The sequence below is a fragment of the Bos javanicus genome, chromosome 21 (assembly GCF_032452875.1).
Source record: "Bos javanicus breed banteng chromosome 21, ARS-OSU_banteng_1.0, whole genome shotgun sequence".
NCBI lineage: Eukaryota > Metazoa > Chordata > Mammalia > Artiodactyla > Bovidae > Bos > Bos javanicus.
The window spans coordinates 10,693,966-10,708,321 of NC_083888.1; the positions used below are offsets into that span (position 1 = coordinate 10,693,966).

Here is a 14,356-nt window from a genome sequence, read left to right on the forward strand (position 1 = left end):
CCACTCATATACATGATCTGTCAATGTCATTGACTCTCAGTGACCAAAATTACAACATGGTTCTAACATTAATGTGATACTATGTTGGGCTGAGTGGTCTTAGTAAAGGACTTACAATACTAGACTCCGGTGATTTTCCCAGAGCAAAGACTTTTTGTACTTCATTAGTATACAACTAGGAATCGTTGCTTCTCATGTATCACATATGGCTTTCTTCTGTGGGAGGGTGAGCTGCAGTGTCTTCTGCTTGATGAAATTAGCTATGACTCCCTGCACACTCTCACTTCCAAGTGGACCCTTATTAGTGTCCTTCATCCCCAAATGGATTCACTTACAGGCCATTCAACAAATAAATACATTTATGTTTAAAGTCCTTTTAAAGTTTACTAGCAATTGATAGCTTTGAAATTTCTAAAATGAAGCTGAATTTATGTCTAGCCAGCAAATATTTTTGTTAAACAAATCACATATCCTTTACACTAAATGCAACTGAAAACTATGCAAAAAAAGGAAATTATTTGTAATTTAACTGAAAAATAGAGGTAAGGTAAGAAATTTGTATGCAGGTCAGGAAGCAAAAGTTAGAACTGGACATGGAACAACAGACTGGTTCCAAATAGGAAAAGGAGTTCGTCAAGGCTGTATATTGTCACCCTGCTTATTTAACTTATATGCAGAGTACATCATGAGAAACACTGGACTGGAAGAAACACAAGCTGAAATTAAGATTGCCGGGAGAAATATCAATAACCTCAGATATGCAGATGACACCACCCTTATGGCAGAAAGTGAAGAGGAACTCAAAAGCCTCTTGATGAAAGTGAAAGTGGAGAGTGAAAAAGTTGGCTTAAAGCTCAACATTCAGAAAATGAAGATCATGGCATCTGGTCCCACCACTTCAAGGGAAATAGATGGGGAAACAGTGGAAACAGTGTCAGACTTTATTTTTCTGGGCTCCAAAATCACTACAGATGGTGACTGCAGCCAAGAAATTAAAAGACGCTTACTCCTTGGAAGGAAAGTTATGACCAACCTAGATAGCATATTGAAAAGCAGAGACATTACTTTGCCAAAAGGTCCGTTTAGTCAAGGCTATGGTTTTTCCTGTGGTCGTGTATGGATGTGAGAGTTGGACTGTGAAGAAAGCTGAGTGCCGAAGAATTGATGCTTTTGAACTGTGGTGTTGGAGAAGACTCTTGAGAGTCCCTTGGACTGCAAGGAGATCCAACCAGTCCATCCTGAAGGAGATCAGCCCTGGGATTTCTTTGGAAGGAATGATACTAAAGCTGAAACTCCAGTACTTTGGCCACCTCATGCGAAGAGTTGACTCATTGGAAAAGACTCTGATGCTGGGAGGGATTGGGGGCAGGAGGAGAAGGGGACAACAGAGGATGAGATGGCTGGATGGCATCACTGACTCGATGGACGTGAGTCTGAGTGAACTCTGGGAGTTGGTGATGGACAGGGAGGCCTGGCGTGCTGTGATTCATGGGGTCGCAAAGAGTTGGACATGACTGAGCGACTGATCTGATCTGATCTGAAGATCTATTTTGCTGCTGATTCATTTGTCCTTTCCAAGGGCAACTAATACATATTTAAATAAAAGAAGTGATCTGTTAAATGATATCTATTGAAAACAGTCTTGTCCAGAAAGTTACATGTTCAGAAATATTAATTTGACTTTCTTTTCTGAAATCATCTAAAATAAAAATAATGTAGAGAGTTTTAGATATAGACACTATTACCAAGGACACAATCCTTTCATCTTGACTTCCTTGAAATTCGTATTTATTACTAGTTAAATTATTGGCTACCATAAAAATAACATAAAAAATAAAGAGAAAATTTAAATGTATGTCCAAATGTATGGATTGCTAACACTGAATTTGTTGTTTTTTGTATTTGATCCATCCTGACATTCTACAGTTACAGAATTACTTAGTATATAACCTGTAATTATAAGATACGTCCACATAGCTGGTTAACAGAGAAAAGTAAAAATGTTTAACAGATTTTTTTTTTTTACCTTCCTAATTTCTCCCACTTACCTCCTCTCAAGCTATAGTTTAAAAAATCCTAAAAAGACTTTGAAGTTTACAAAGAATTAAAAATCAGTATGACAAGTAACAGAAGTTTTCCTAGTCCATCATTCATCATAAAAATTTAATTAAATTAGGAATTTTTGAATAAAATATATATACCATAATAGTTTATAACATTGTACAGGAGATGGTGATGAAAACCATCCCCAAGAAAAAGAAATGCAAAAGGCAAAATGGTTGTATGAGGAGGCCTTGCAAATAGCTGAGAAAAGAAGAGAAGCAAAAGGAAAAGGGGAAAAGGAAAGATATATCTATTTGAATGCAGAGTTCCAAAGAATAGCAAGGAGAGATAAGAAAGCCTTCCAAAGTAATCAATGCAGAAAAACAGAGGAAAACAATAGAATGGGAAAGATTAGAGATCTCTTCAAGAAAATTAGAGATACCAAGGGAACATTTCATGCAAAGTTGGGCACAATAAAAGACGAAAATGGTATGGACCTAACAGAAACAGAAGGTATTAAGAAGAGGTGGCAAGAATACACAGAAGAGCTATATAAAAAAGGTCTTCATGACCCAGATAACCACGATAGTGTGATCACTCACCTAGAACCAGACATCCTGGAATATGAAGTCAAGTGGGCCTTAAGAAACATTACTGTGAACAAAGCTAATGGAAATGATGGAATTCCAGTGGAGCTATTTCAAATCCTAGACAGCATATTAAAAAGCAGCAACATTACTTTCCCGACAAAGGTCCATCTAGTCAAAGCTATGGTTTTTCCAATAGTCCTGTGAGCATTGTGATGTGAGAGTTGGACCATAAAGAAAGCTGAGCACAGAAGAATTGATGCTTTTGAACTGTGGTGTTGGAGAAGACTCTTGAGAGTCCCTTGGACTTCAAGAAGATCCAACCAGTCAATCCTAAAGGAAATCAGTCCTGAATATTCATTGGAAGGGCTGATGCTGAAGCTGAAGCTCCAATACTTCGGCCACCTGATGCGAAGAGCTGACTCATCTGAAAAGACCCTTATGCTGGGAAAGATTGAAGGCAGGAGGTGAAGGGGATGATAGAGGATGGGATGTCAGATAGAGTCACTGACTGAATGGACATGAGTTTGAGTAAGCTCAGAGAGTTGGTGATGAACAGGGAAGCCTGCCATGCTGCAGTCCATGGGGTCTCAGAGTTGGACATGACTGAGCAACTAAACTGAACTGAACTGAATGAATAAGGACCTACTGTATAGCACAGGTAAATACCTCCATATCGTGTAATAACCTATAAAAGAGGATGTAAAAAAAGAATATATATATGTATACATATAAAACTGAATCACTTTGGTGGGCACTTGAAACTAACACAACATTGTGAATCAACCATTGCGAATCAACTAGATTTCAATAAAATTAAAAATAAAAATTAACATAAAATACCAAAAAATTAGAAAATTAGAAGAAATATAATATAAACTTTAAACTTATTAAGTACATTTTATTTTAGATTCATTATCTTTACATCTTTCATTTTGCTGCTAACTGGTTTGGGAAGCTTACTTCTTACCTGTGGGAAGTAAGCGTCCCTTTAGTATACTTTCTGAGAAATAATGTCATTGAAATGTGAAAGAATATTCAGGTGAATTTGATGGAAATTTCTGATTGTGTGCTATTTTTCTAAAAAAAAGGTGATAATTTTTTAAATGAATAATGGTAATTATCAAGCTATTTATAGATTAATTGATATGAATTGTTTGGTTATTTCTAATTTCAATGTATGATCAAGTCTTACATGACACATGGAGGAATCATAAATAAAGTCAACACCAAACTAGTGTGAGAGGAGAAAGTGAAAGAGGAGAGTGGAAAAGCTGGCTTAAAACTCAACACTCAAAAAACAAAGATCATGTGATCTGGTCCCATCACTTCATGGCAAATAGATGGGGAAACAATGGAAACAGTGACAGACTTTATTTTCTTGGGCTCTAAAATCACTGTAGATGATAACTGCAGCCATGAAATTAAAAGATACTTGCTCCTTGGAAGGAAAGCTATGGCCAACCTAGACAGCATATTAAAAAGCAGAGACATTACTTTGCCAACAAAGGTCCATCTAGTCAAAGCTATGTTTTTTCCAGTAGTCATGTATGGATGTGAGAGCTGGACCATAAAGAAAGCTGAACATCAAAGAATTGATGCTTTTGAACTGTGGTGTTGGAAAAGACTCTTGAGAGTGCCTTGGACTACAAGGAGATCAAACCAGTCAATCCCAAAGGAAATCAGTCCTGAATATTCATTGGAAGGGCTGATGCTGAAGCTGAAGCTCCAATACTTTGGCCACCTGATGTGAAGAGCCGACTTACTGGAGAAGACCCTGATTCTGGGAAAGATAGAAGGCAGAAGGAGATGGGGACGACAGAGAATGAGATGGTTGGATGGCATCACCAACCCAATGGACATGAATTTGAATACAATAATTGTAGTGTTGATATTTAGATTATCTAAATATTGTTTGATTGATCTGTAAAAAATAGTTGTTAGATAAATTAGAAATATAAACTTTATTTTGGGGGAAGATGGATTTTTAAATGACTTAACACCTTCAAAGCACCTGTTTATTAGCAATGACTATGGAACTGCATCTCATTCACTGTAGAACCACAGAGAATCTGAAGTATAAACTTTTGCAGGGGACATTTTTCTTGTCATTCTCAGGGGTACAGCATGGATTTTAAATAATATTCTTAACTTTTTAAGCTGTTTGCACTCTTCACCAATTAATTCCATTTTTTAGCACCATTCCCCCAGCAATTAGTTCTAAGAATGAAATATTTTACCTTATTAACATTTCATTTGACTATCCAGCTTCATTGTTTGAAAACAAATTGAGCATCTCTAGGATGAATTTAACAAATTTTGTCTTTAGAAAACAAAATTATATTCTGATTCATTGTGATTGTGTCAGTACTAAATTACACTGGAAGTTTTACAATAAGGCATCACCTTCAAGTTGTATATTAAAATATCCTTCCCCAAATAAGTAATCCTTAACTTGTGAATTCATGAGGGAGTTTTGAAGTATTTTTGAAAAATTAGGGAAAAGGGAAGGAGCTCCATCTTTCTGCTTGTAACTCCAAAGAGTTAGTCTTGAAAAATCAAAAGGGATTTGTGTAAGATATACCAACGTGCTTATTGGGGTAACCGTGTCCTCATCTTACTCTGAAGGAGGATTTCTTTGTTATAACACATCAACCTACAGCCAACCGTTCGGTTATCACAAAAGTACAAGTACTTGAGCAGTCATTGAGATGAGAAAGCCTAATAAAGAATCAACCGAACATTAGATTTTAACACAAACGTGCCCTCCATCACACATGGTAACAGAACGCAGAATGCATTACAGAAGAGCCTTGTCTCTCATGTGATAGGAAGGTGCTGGAAGAGGAAGCACTTTTGCATTTATTCACACCCCAAAATGTTCTGTATCAAGGAATTCACTCCATCAGAGAAGAACGATTTCTATCCTCATTTGTGTTTGAAACATGAAAACAACATAACAGCTGCATACTGCATTGAATAAGGAAGATCCACATGCATTTAAATCACTTATATCTTACTTTTTTATGATGCAATTGTGAATTATGTTCCTTTTGCATCTGTAATTAGAGGGCAGAACAGATGGCGAAGGCTTCGTTTAAAGTGATGTGTCCATTAAAATAACCTATGCTGCCAAATGATTGTTCACTATAACAGGGTATTCATTCACTGTGGCAGGCACTTTGCTGTACTGAAATATGTTGCAAAGGCCCCTGGACTATACATGACGCTTATTATTTTTAAGGGCTTTCCAATAAAAGGGTTCACTGTAGCACAGCTAGCTTTGTACCTCATTTATCTTGTGAGCATATGTTTTACTATATTGTTCTAATTAAAAAGTGACCTTGTATATAATGATCAGAACTCAGTGCTGAAAATGATTCATATAGGAGCTGGGGATACGAGAAGACAGTCCAAGCCATATTAAACCGGGCAGTGAGGCAAGGGGGCGGGGCAATCTCTTCTTGTGCGTTACTTGGAGATGATTTTTAAAGAGGAAAAAAAAAAAAATAAACACAGGAAGAAAAGGGTAAAAAAGTCATCATAAGATTTGGTTCAAAGATGCTCGTATGAAGTTTAATTATTTTACATCTGGCCAAAGCATACTGACTTCTGTGTCATTCAAAGCTATGAAAGATGCACTTTGTTTTGCTTTGCTTTGCTTGGTTAAGATTGTCGGAACTTTTTGGCATATCAGAGTCTGGTCAGCCATAATAATAAATACTATTGAAATTTCAGATTTTTCAGCTTCTGAGGGCAAAAAAGAGCTTTCAAATACGACTTCACAGAATTCCCCAAATTTTACAAAATAGTTATTATAATTTCTGCATTATGAAGCAAAAAACAGTTTCAAAGAGATTAGGAGAGCAGCCTGACTCATCCACTGGTAAAAACATTTAAAAAGAAAAATTTGAAAACAATAGGAAAAAAACATTGAAAACAACAGATGAAAACATAAATAACTTCTTTATGTAATTTATGGAGAAAACATTTTCTAGGTAAAAATTGGTGAAAAAAGTCAAAAGCACATGTTACAAATTTCACAAACGAAATAAAAGTACACACATCTAACTGAAGAAATTGTTTGTAACCAGTATGAAAGGAACTGTCCATCTTGATATGTGAAGAACTCACACAAATCAATAAGGAAATACTGAGACTCAATAGGAACATACCACAATGTAAAGTATCTGTTTACAGCATAAAATACAAATAGTTTACAGATAGCTTACAGCAGAAAATACAAATTGCTAATTAAAATAAAAAATATGTTCAACTTAATTTGCAATCAAACTCTTTTAAAATAAATAACAAGAAGTACTATTTTCAACTAATATTAGGAAGCCTTTTAAAATGTTCATGCCCACTTCTTGGGAAGTTTCGGAAAGGTCTTTGTGGTGATGCTAATTTGAGTCAGAAAGATATTTCTGAAAAGTGTTTGAATAATTTAGGTCAGAAATATTTTTTTTAAAATGTGTGCATTTCATCTATTACTTCTACAAGTCAATGCTAAGGGATCAAGCAGAAATGTGGCAAAATTTTGTGCATTTGGATTTCAATTATAATGTTATTTATTTAGTTTTTAAAAATCTCCTAATTATCAATACCCTGGTAATAGTTTGTAAAGTTTTAATATTTTCATCCCCAAACACTGTAGCATTAAAAATGATGTGCTTAAAATCTGAGTTCTGTTTGCATTCAAGGAAGAAATCTTGCCATCAGGGATTTATTTCAAAATTCATTGTGAAAATTCACTTCTGGCAGACTGAATTTCATCTCTCAGGGAGGCTTTTCTTAATTTTGACTAATCAATAAGAGATTCTCATACTTTGGCAGTTTTTCTCTACCTGCTTTTTTGCGAGTAGTTAATAGTCTGTAAATACCATTTAAGAAGCACCAAGGGAGTAAGTACACCATTAAGAGGAAATCTTCAGGGAACCCTTTCGTGGAGAGAAAGTCTTTGAATAATACAAATATTTACTCCTAAATAACTTTTATTGGTTTTAACATTTATTTTAAAATCCTTTAGGTGGAGCTTCCAGTCATCATGAGTATTTTTATTTCAGAAAAAAAACCAACAACAATCACTCCCTTTTTTTATCTGAGTTCTTGTTTCCCCAACTTCTTTAGTAAACTTGGATTTGGCTCTATAATAAGAGGATGGGCTGAGGATGTGGAGAGCTTCTGAATGACAGTGTCTGCTCTTCAGATTCTTTGAATTTGCATTTATGGAATCTGCCAACATTTTGATGGGCATTCCCAATCTGGTGTGGAGCTGAGAGGTGAAGTAGCCAGCACAAGTGAAATTAAGCAGCTTCGCCAGGACTTTACATCCTTCTGGGAGGAACTTAGACATACCCACAGGCTCAGTACTCCCATGGAAACACTGTGGAAAATCACCACCACTCCCTGCCGCCAGGACTGGGGAAACGGAGGTCCACCCCCAGACCTCCTACCTGACTCTAGGTCATCTCCCGATGTCTCAGAATGTCCCAGTGTGAACTGAGATGATAATTAGCACCTGGTCCATAGGATAATCAAGAAGATTAAGGCAAGGGTGACGTGGAAATGATTTTCAGTCTTGCACGGGGAAATCAAGCACTTACCACATTATATGCGTTTTGATTGCTTTCTTGTCAGACTCTATTCTGGGCTGGAAAATTCTACAGAGCAGGTGCAAAGTCTCCTTCCCTTCTCCTTCCCCAGAGCTTACTCCAGACCCTGTCACAGAGTCCTTGTTTTATAAATTTGTGTTGTTTTTTTTTTTTTTCCTTTTCACTGGACTGACACATAAAGGAGTAGTTTCTGAGTGGAATGTGATTGTATTTTAAACTCCTTGGAAGATGCCCATATATTCCAAGGATCACTAGTTCTGCCAGAGCTTCTGTTAGTTTTATTTATCAGTATCTCTTCCATCATTGTTAACTACTTCACACAAGGCCCTGAACAAAATTTAAAGATATTTTACCTGTCTGTTAGAATCTTAGAATCTAGTTTCTTCATTGCACAATATGATTATTCAGTAATAAAGATATTAAGAATTGGACATTCAAGATTCATTCAGACTTTCTCACAATGGCAAAATATTCCAGACCTATACTTTCTTGATTTGAAATGGAATCAGGGCAGGAAAAAGTTACAGGACTAATATAAAATAAGGAATAGCTGAATATACATTAAAATATGATTGCCAAACATACCAAGAGAAAATGGTTCTTTGGTGTTTTTTATTATGAAAGCTCAATTTTAAAATATCAATATTTTATGCTTTAATTTTTGACCTCTGACCAAGCTATTTGTCATTGTTGGAATAGTGTTCTGCAACCACTACTTACATGCTTTTCATTGTGAAATGGGTCTTTGGTAATCATTCTTTTTCATGGAGTGCATCTGTCTTTCTCAGTTAAGATTTTCGGCTTTTACTTCCCCAAAGGTTACATCTATAATAATTGTGTTACCCTACCTGCCAGTGGCCATTTCTCAATTATTCTAACTCAACTATTTGTGGTTTCCAGTAGAAGTATGCTTCCCATTTCTTCCCATACACGGATGCTTGTTTCATGAATGCCTGTGGTTTATTTCCTCTTCTCCAGAAAATTAAGAGGCCATAGATCAGAGGAAAAAACGCTAATTTAAAGGCCAGGCATGGCATGGTTGAAAGCTTCACATGGTTTAGAATGCTATGAGTCCTTCAAAGAATTTCTTGAGTCTATGCAGTTTTCAATTCATTAAGGTCAGTCCAAGAATATTTGATCTAACTGCCCATCCAGGTAAGCTCTGTGTGTGTGTGTATGCATGCTCACTGAGGCTTGGTGAGACTTTAAATATTGTTAATTCTTTTTTTAAAAAATTTTGTATTAGAGTATAGTTGATTTACAAAGTTGCTTTAATTTCAGGTGTACGCAAAGTAGATCAGTTGAACATATACATATACATATATCCATTGTTTTTCAGATTCTTTTCCCATATGGGTTATTAAAGAATAATGAATAGAGTTCCCTGTGCTATACAGTAGGTCCTTTTTAGTTATCTATTTTATGTACAGTAGTGTGAGCTTTGTTAATTCTGATTGTGAAGCAAGGTGATCACTGACATGTTCTTACAGGGGACAGTTTTCCAGTTTTGAAGAGACCTGTTGGGATAAACACATTCAAGATAATAGCGCTGGGACAGGACAAAAGCCACTTCATTGTAAAAATGCCTTCAACCTGAAACATTCTGATGGACCTGTGCACGAACAATGGACACACACTGCCTAATGTGGTATGTAAAGATAGCAATAACCCTTAATGGCGACTGTAAAATGAAGCATTATGTTAGCCAGTAGAAAGGAAAATGCAAATTGATTCCCTTTTTGTTTAGACGTAAGTGCTTATCAAGGTTAGTAGGTATTCAAGGTCTGTGACACCAGAATAATTTGTTTTATTATAATACATGGAAAAAGAGAGTGCTTGGGGCTTTCTGAGTGACTCGGATGGCCAGAGAAAATTCTACAGTCTGGGCTCTTAACAATCTCATTTCAACATAGCTCCGACTCTATCTCATAGACAGAAAGGAGGTTCAGAACCAAACCTTTTTAAAGTGAGATGATGGTGTTATAGATGAAAGCTAGTAATATTTTTTCCTTGGAGAGAATATAGAATTGAAATTTGCATTTTGATTTGAAGAATTTTAGGATTGCCTAATAGACAAAGGCTTTCCAAGTTCATTATCTCAGGCTCCTGGACACTAGCAAGATGTTCCCTGTTGACTGTTCCCTGTCACAGGGGCTCAGTGGACAGCAGACATTATGATATGTGTGAGTTTGGCCGGAGCACAAACCACACCCAACCCAACTGCCAGGTCTCTCTATACTAAATCTAAGTCTATGGGACTCTTTTATTCTGGTCTGGTCACCAAGGTAACAGCTTAATTTTTGCATGCTGTCACACAGTGACACCTATTGTTTGATACAGCAATTTTTGGCAATGCCTTCATACATCTCTACCCAGATGGTAGCTCAGGAAGAGGGAAGGTGAGAGGGCAGAAGGAATCATATTGATGGAAAAAGCTTTTCATTTGAAATGCTGAGCCACAGTGAGAGCTACTGAATGTCTTCCCTGGGTACAAGTGATCTCTCATAGCTAGGCTAATTTACAGAGATCCTGACAATGGTAAATATGGCGGCTCAGAATTTCCTTTCAGCTGTTAAGTAGATGCAAAATGCATTTCAAACACATGAATTCTTTAACACATGAATGAACAGATAAAACCAGCTCCATATAAATGGACTTAAACACAGAAATGGATATAGCTCTCTAATTCTTAAGTAGGATTTGGTATTTGGATCTTCCTTCTAGTGGGTTACTGAGTGAAATAATTTTAATGAAAAAAATTAGCCTTTGATTCAGTGGGTTGGTGAATTATGGACATAACTAGTTAGTTACCATTCTGGGGAATTGTGTGAGTGCAATACCTGGAACAATTACCGCCCCCCTCCCCCCACCACCTTGGGAACAGATCGCTGTCTGTCAAGGGAAAATCTCCCAGATAAATAATAAAACACTACAAATGAAATCGACTGTATTAGTGGTCTTTGCTTTGCAAATCAGCAGAAAATAACTTGAGCTAGCTTATTCAAAAAAGGGTATTCATGTGAAGGATACTGAAGTTGTCATGAAAGGGCTGAATTAAGTGGTGTTAGAAAGCATGGAAACATTGATATTGAGGTCCGGATCTTCCTTCTTGAGATCTATCATTAGTGAACTCAGTTCCCAGGAATTCTCTGTTACAATAAACTCATGTAAGAAGGAAGCTGATTGGCCCAGCTTGGGCCAGAGATCTAATTACTCTGCATATGGTAGTCGGAGAAGCAGGGTTGTAAAACTTGCACATGACCCACCACTAAGGGGCCTTTCTGTGGAGTAGCGGGAGAGTCAGAAGAAAGGGAAAAGTGTGAGTTGGAGAGACACCACCAAACATGTCAATTATAATGGTAAAATAACAAAGGTTTTTGTTTTCAGCAAATAGTGATCTCATTTGAGAGACAGCGACTCTGAGTCTAGAATAAACTACAGGTACCATAGCATGGGGTTTCCCCGGTGGCTCAGTGGTAAAAGTACCTGCTTGCCAATGCAGGAGATGCAGGTTCAGTCTCTGTGTCAGGAAAATTCCCTGGAGAAGGAAATGGCAACCCACTTCAGTATTCTTGCTTGGGAAATCCCATGGACAGAGGAGCCTTGAGGGCTTTGGTCCATGGAGTCGCAAAGAGTTGGGCATGATTAGTGACTAAATAACAACAGTAGCAGAGTCCTTGAGCCTTTCATAGTTCATCTTTCTTCAGTTTTTTTTTAGCCCCATCTTAGGCAATACTATTCCCCTCCCACATACTGTAAAAAATTCACCCTTAGAACAAAGTCAGATATAGAACTTATTGTAGTTCCCTAAACAGGAAGCATGTCATCTGTACTCCGACCCCCTTGCTTATGCCATGCTCTGTGACCCAGAATACGACCCCTCCCCTCTACCTGGGTGTTGGCCTTGTAGAGCACTTAGCAGGATTTGAATATTACCTCCTCCAGGAAGACCTCTCTGTCACCACCATCAATCAAGTTCTCAGCTCACTGTGGCTTCTCTCCAGTGCCTAGACCATGAGAGATAGATTTATTTTTCATATTTGTAGCCAAAGATGAGGACAATATTTCTTTTGTACCTTTGTATCCTCTACTGCATCTGGGCCAGATGTTGGCACAAGAAGTGCTCTTTGGAAAAAGGAGTGAGGCAAAGTCAATGTGAATGCAAACTGGAGGCCTCTAGAATCTCTCTCCTTCTCTGCTGCTCCCCAGAGCAACATGGCTGTCCCCTGGACCTTCCTCTCGCAGCCTATAGGTGGCAATGAGAGGTTTCTCTCTCCAGCTCTTCTTTCCTTCAGGTCTGATGGTAATGACAGACCATTCAGGAGCATGCTGTGTTTGGAATGAAACCAACGCAGCAACAGTGTTAGACACACTTCAGTCCCTATCAATCTTGCCAGGATTTTTATATGGGGATTTTATGACGAAAGGCTTCATATCCCATCACACCTTCCCCGAGCCATTCATTCCTGGGGGAATATTTATCTACAATCATAAAAAAACCAAAATTCTAAGAAAACCTGCAACATATTGCTATTACCTAACATAAGCAGCCTCCATTGTTCCTGATATTAGCTACACAGACCCACATGCTATTTCAGTGTGTGATGTACATACAACGGACATGTTTTTATAGTTACACATTCACTTATACCAATTATACAAGCATATGCTGTATACAGCAACCTTTCTTGGACATAGAGTGGCAAAGTCACACACACACACACACAGAACACAAAAGGAAAGGAAAGAATATTATTGTTTTCACTCCTTCATAAATAAGCCTCATTTTTTATGCCAAAAGTTGGCGAGGTGGTGATAGAAACCAGCACAACATTGTAAAGCAATTATACTCCTATCAAAATTAATTAAAGTAAAAGAAGTGAGAAGAGGGGCACAGAATTCTAAATGAGGTGAGATACAGGCTTTTCTAAACATTTTACATCTTTCACCTTTTTCACTGTGTCCATTTTGCTAAATCCACTCCCAGCAATCAAGGCCAGCACACTCATTTGCCTAATTTGGAATTAGAGAGAACGTGGATTGATTTTTCAGCTTCTCTTAGAATACAGGGGAAAGGCCATCTGTTAGGATGAACAGCATGTATAAATCCTTCTTGACTCATCTTCTCTGACAACAGGGATGGAAGAGTAGCTGGTGGACCACGGCATTCTCTGGATTCATGGTAAGAAATTCACCCTCCCTCCAAGAAGTCCATCAGTTAATATTAACAAGCAGAAAGAGCAAGAACCACTTGGCAGGAAGCTCTGAATTTCCCCCAGACTCTGAGTCAAGAGGTCATCAAGGAAGGAGTCTGGCTGTAAAGTACACCTATCTTCCTGTGATGAGAGTGACGACCGGGGTGACTGGAATCAGAGTGTAGCCTGCCCTCCTTTGGCAAACAAACACCCACTCTAGTAAGTGCCTTTTAATGTGCATCGAGGCTGTGTCTAGGAAAAGGATGCACACTTGGCAAGTACAGAGCTGTAAGGGGATCACTTTGACATGCCGATAAAGCTTATTGGTTTACTTTGGACTTGGCTTTATCATTTACTGAAGGATATTATTAGTGTGGAGATGATAGCCATTTTCGGACTTCTCGAACAAAAGCCAGTGAAATGCATATGAACAAGAGGTCTGTTATGGAGAATTCTACCCTGTTTGTTCAGTGACTTTGGGATCCTAATCATGCAACTTAACAGAGATAAGACTCAGAGCAGAGAAAGAGAGCCCACCCAGTTTGGGGCCCCCAGGAAGATGAAAGTCAGTCGTGTTAAAAATGGAAGCCCATCCAACTCTGAGCATGTGTGTCGTTTTCTCTTATTGCAAATATGATATTATAAAAATAGGTTTGCTCTTTGGAGCCAGATGGCACGCAATACGTCTGAAGCTAAATCCAGTCTTGTGACAGTGGTCATCGCCAGCGAGGAACCACTTGGTCTGTGATGCCAAACTATTCGGTTCTTTGTGAGTCTTTTCCATCAAGCAAGCTCTTGGGTACTTCTCTGAGTGTAAAGAAACATACATGCCCCTTGATGACTGTGGGACTATTGTTTTGCGAGGTATCATTTTGTTTGTTCTGTGTTTCATCTACCTCACTCTTCTTTAGAAAAA

The 14,356-nt window shown here is 37.8% G+C and overlaps 1 long non-coding RNA gene across 2 annotated transcripts in view; it reads left to right on the forward strand.

Annotated features, from left to right (window-relative positions):
- Nucleotides 1-14,356, forward strand: part of LOC133234110 (uncharacterized) — a 37,713-nt gene that overhangs the window by 8,117 nt on the left and 15,240 nt on the right. Inside the window, exons 2-4 of one of the 2 annotated variants that reach the window (XR_009732019.1) lie at nt 9,736-9,893; nt 13,383-13,427; nt 14,092-14,180. This is a non-coding gene — a long non-coding RNA (uncharacterized LOC133234110). Of the gene's footprint in view, nt 1-9,735; nt 9,894-13,382; nt 13,428-14,091; nt 14,305-14,356 lie in introns of both variants that reach the window. The other variant, XR_009732018.1, reaches the window with a different exon arrangement.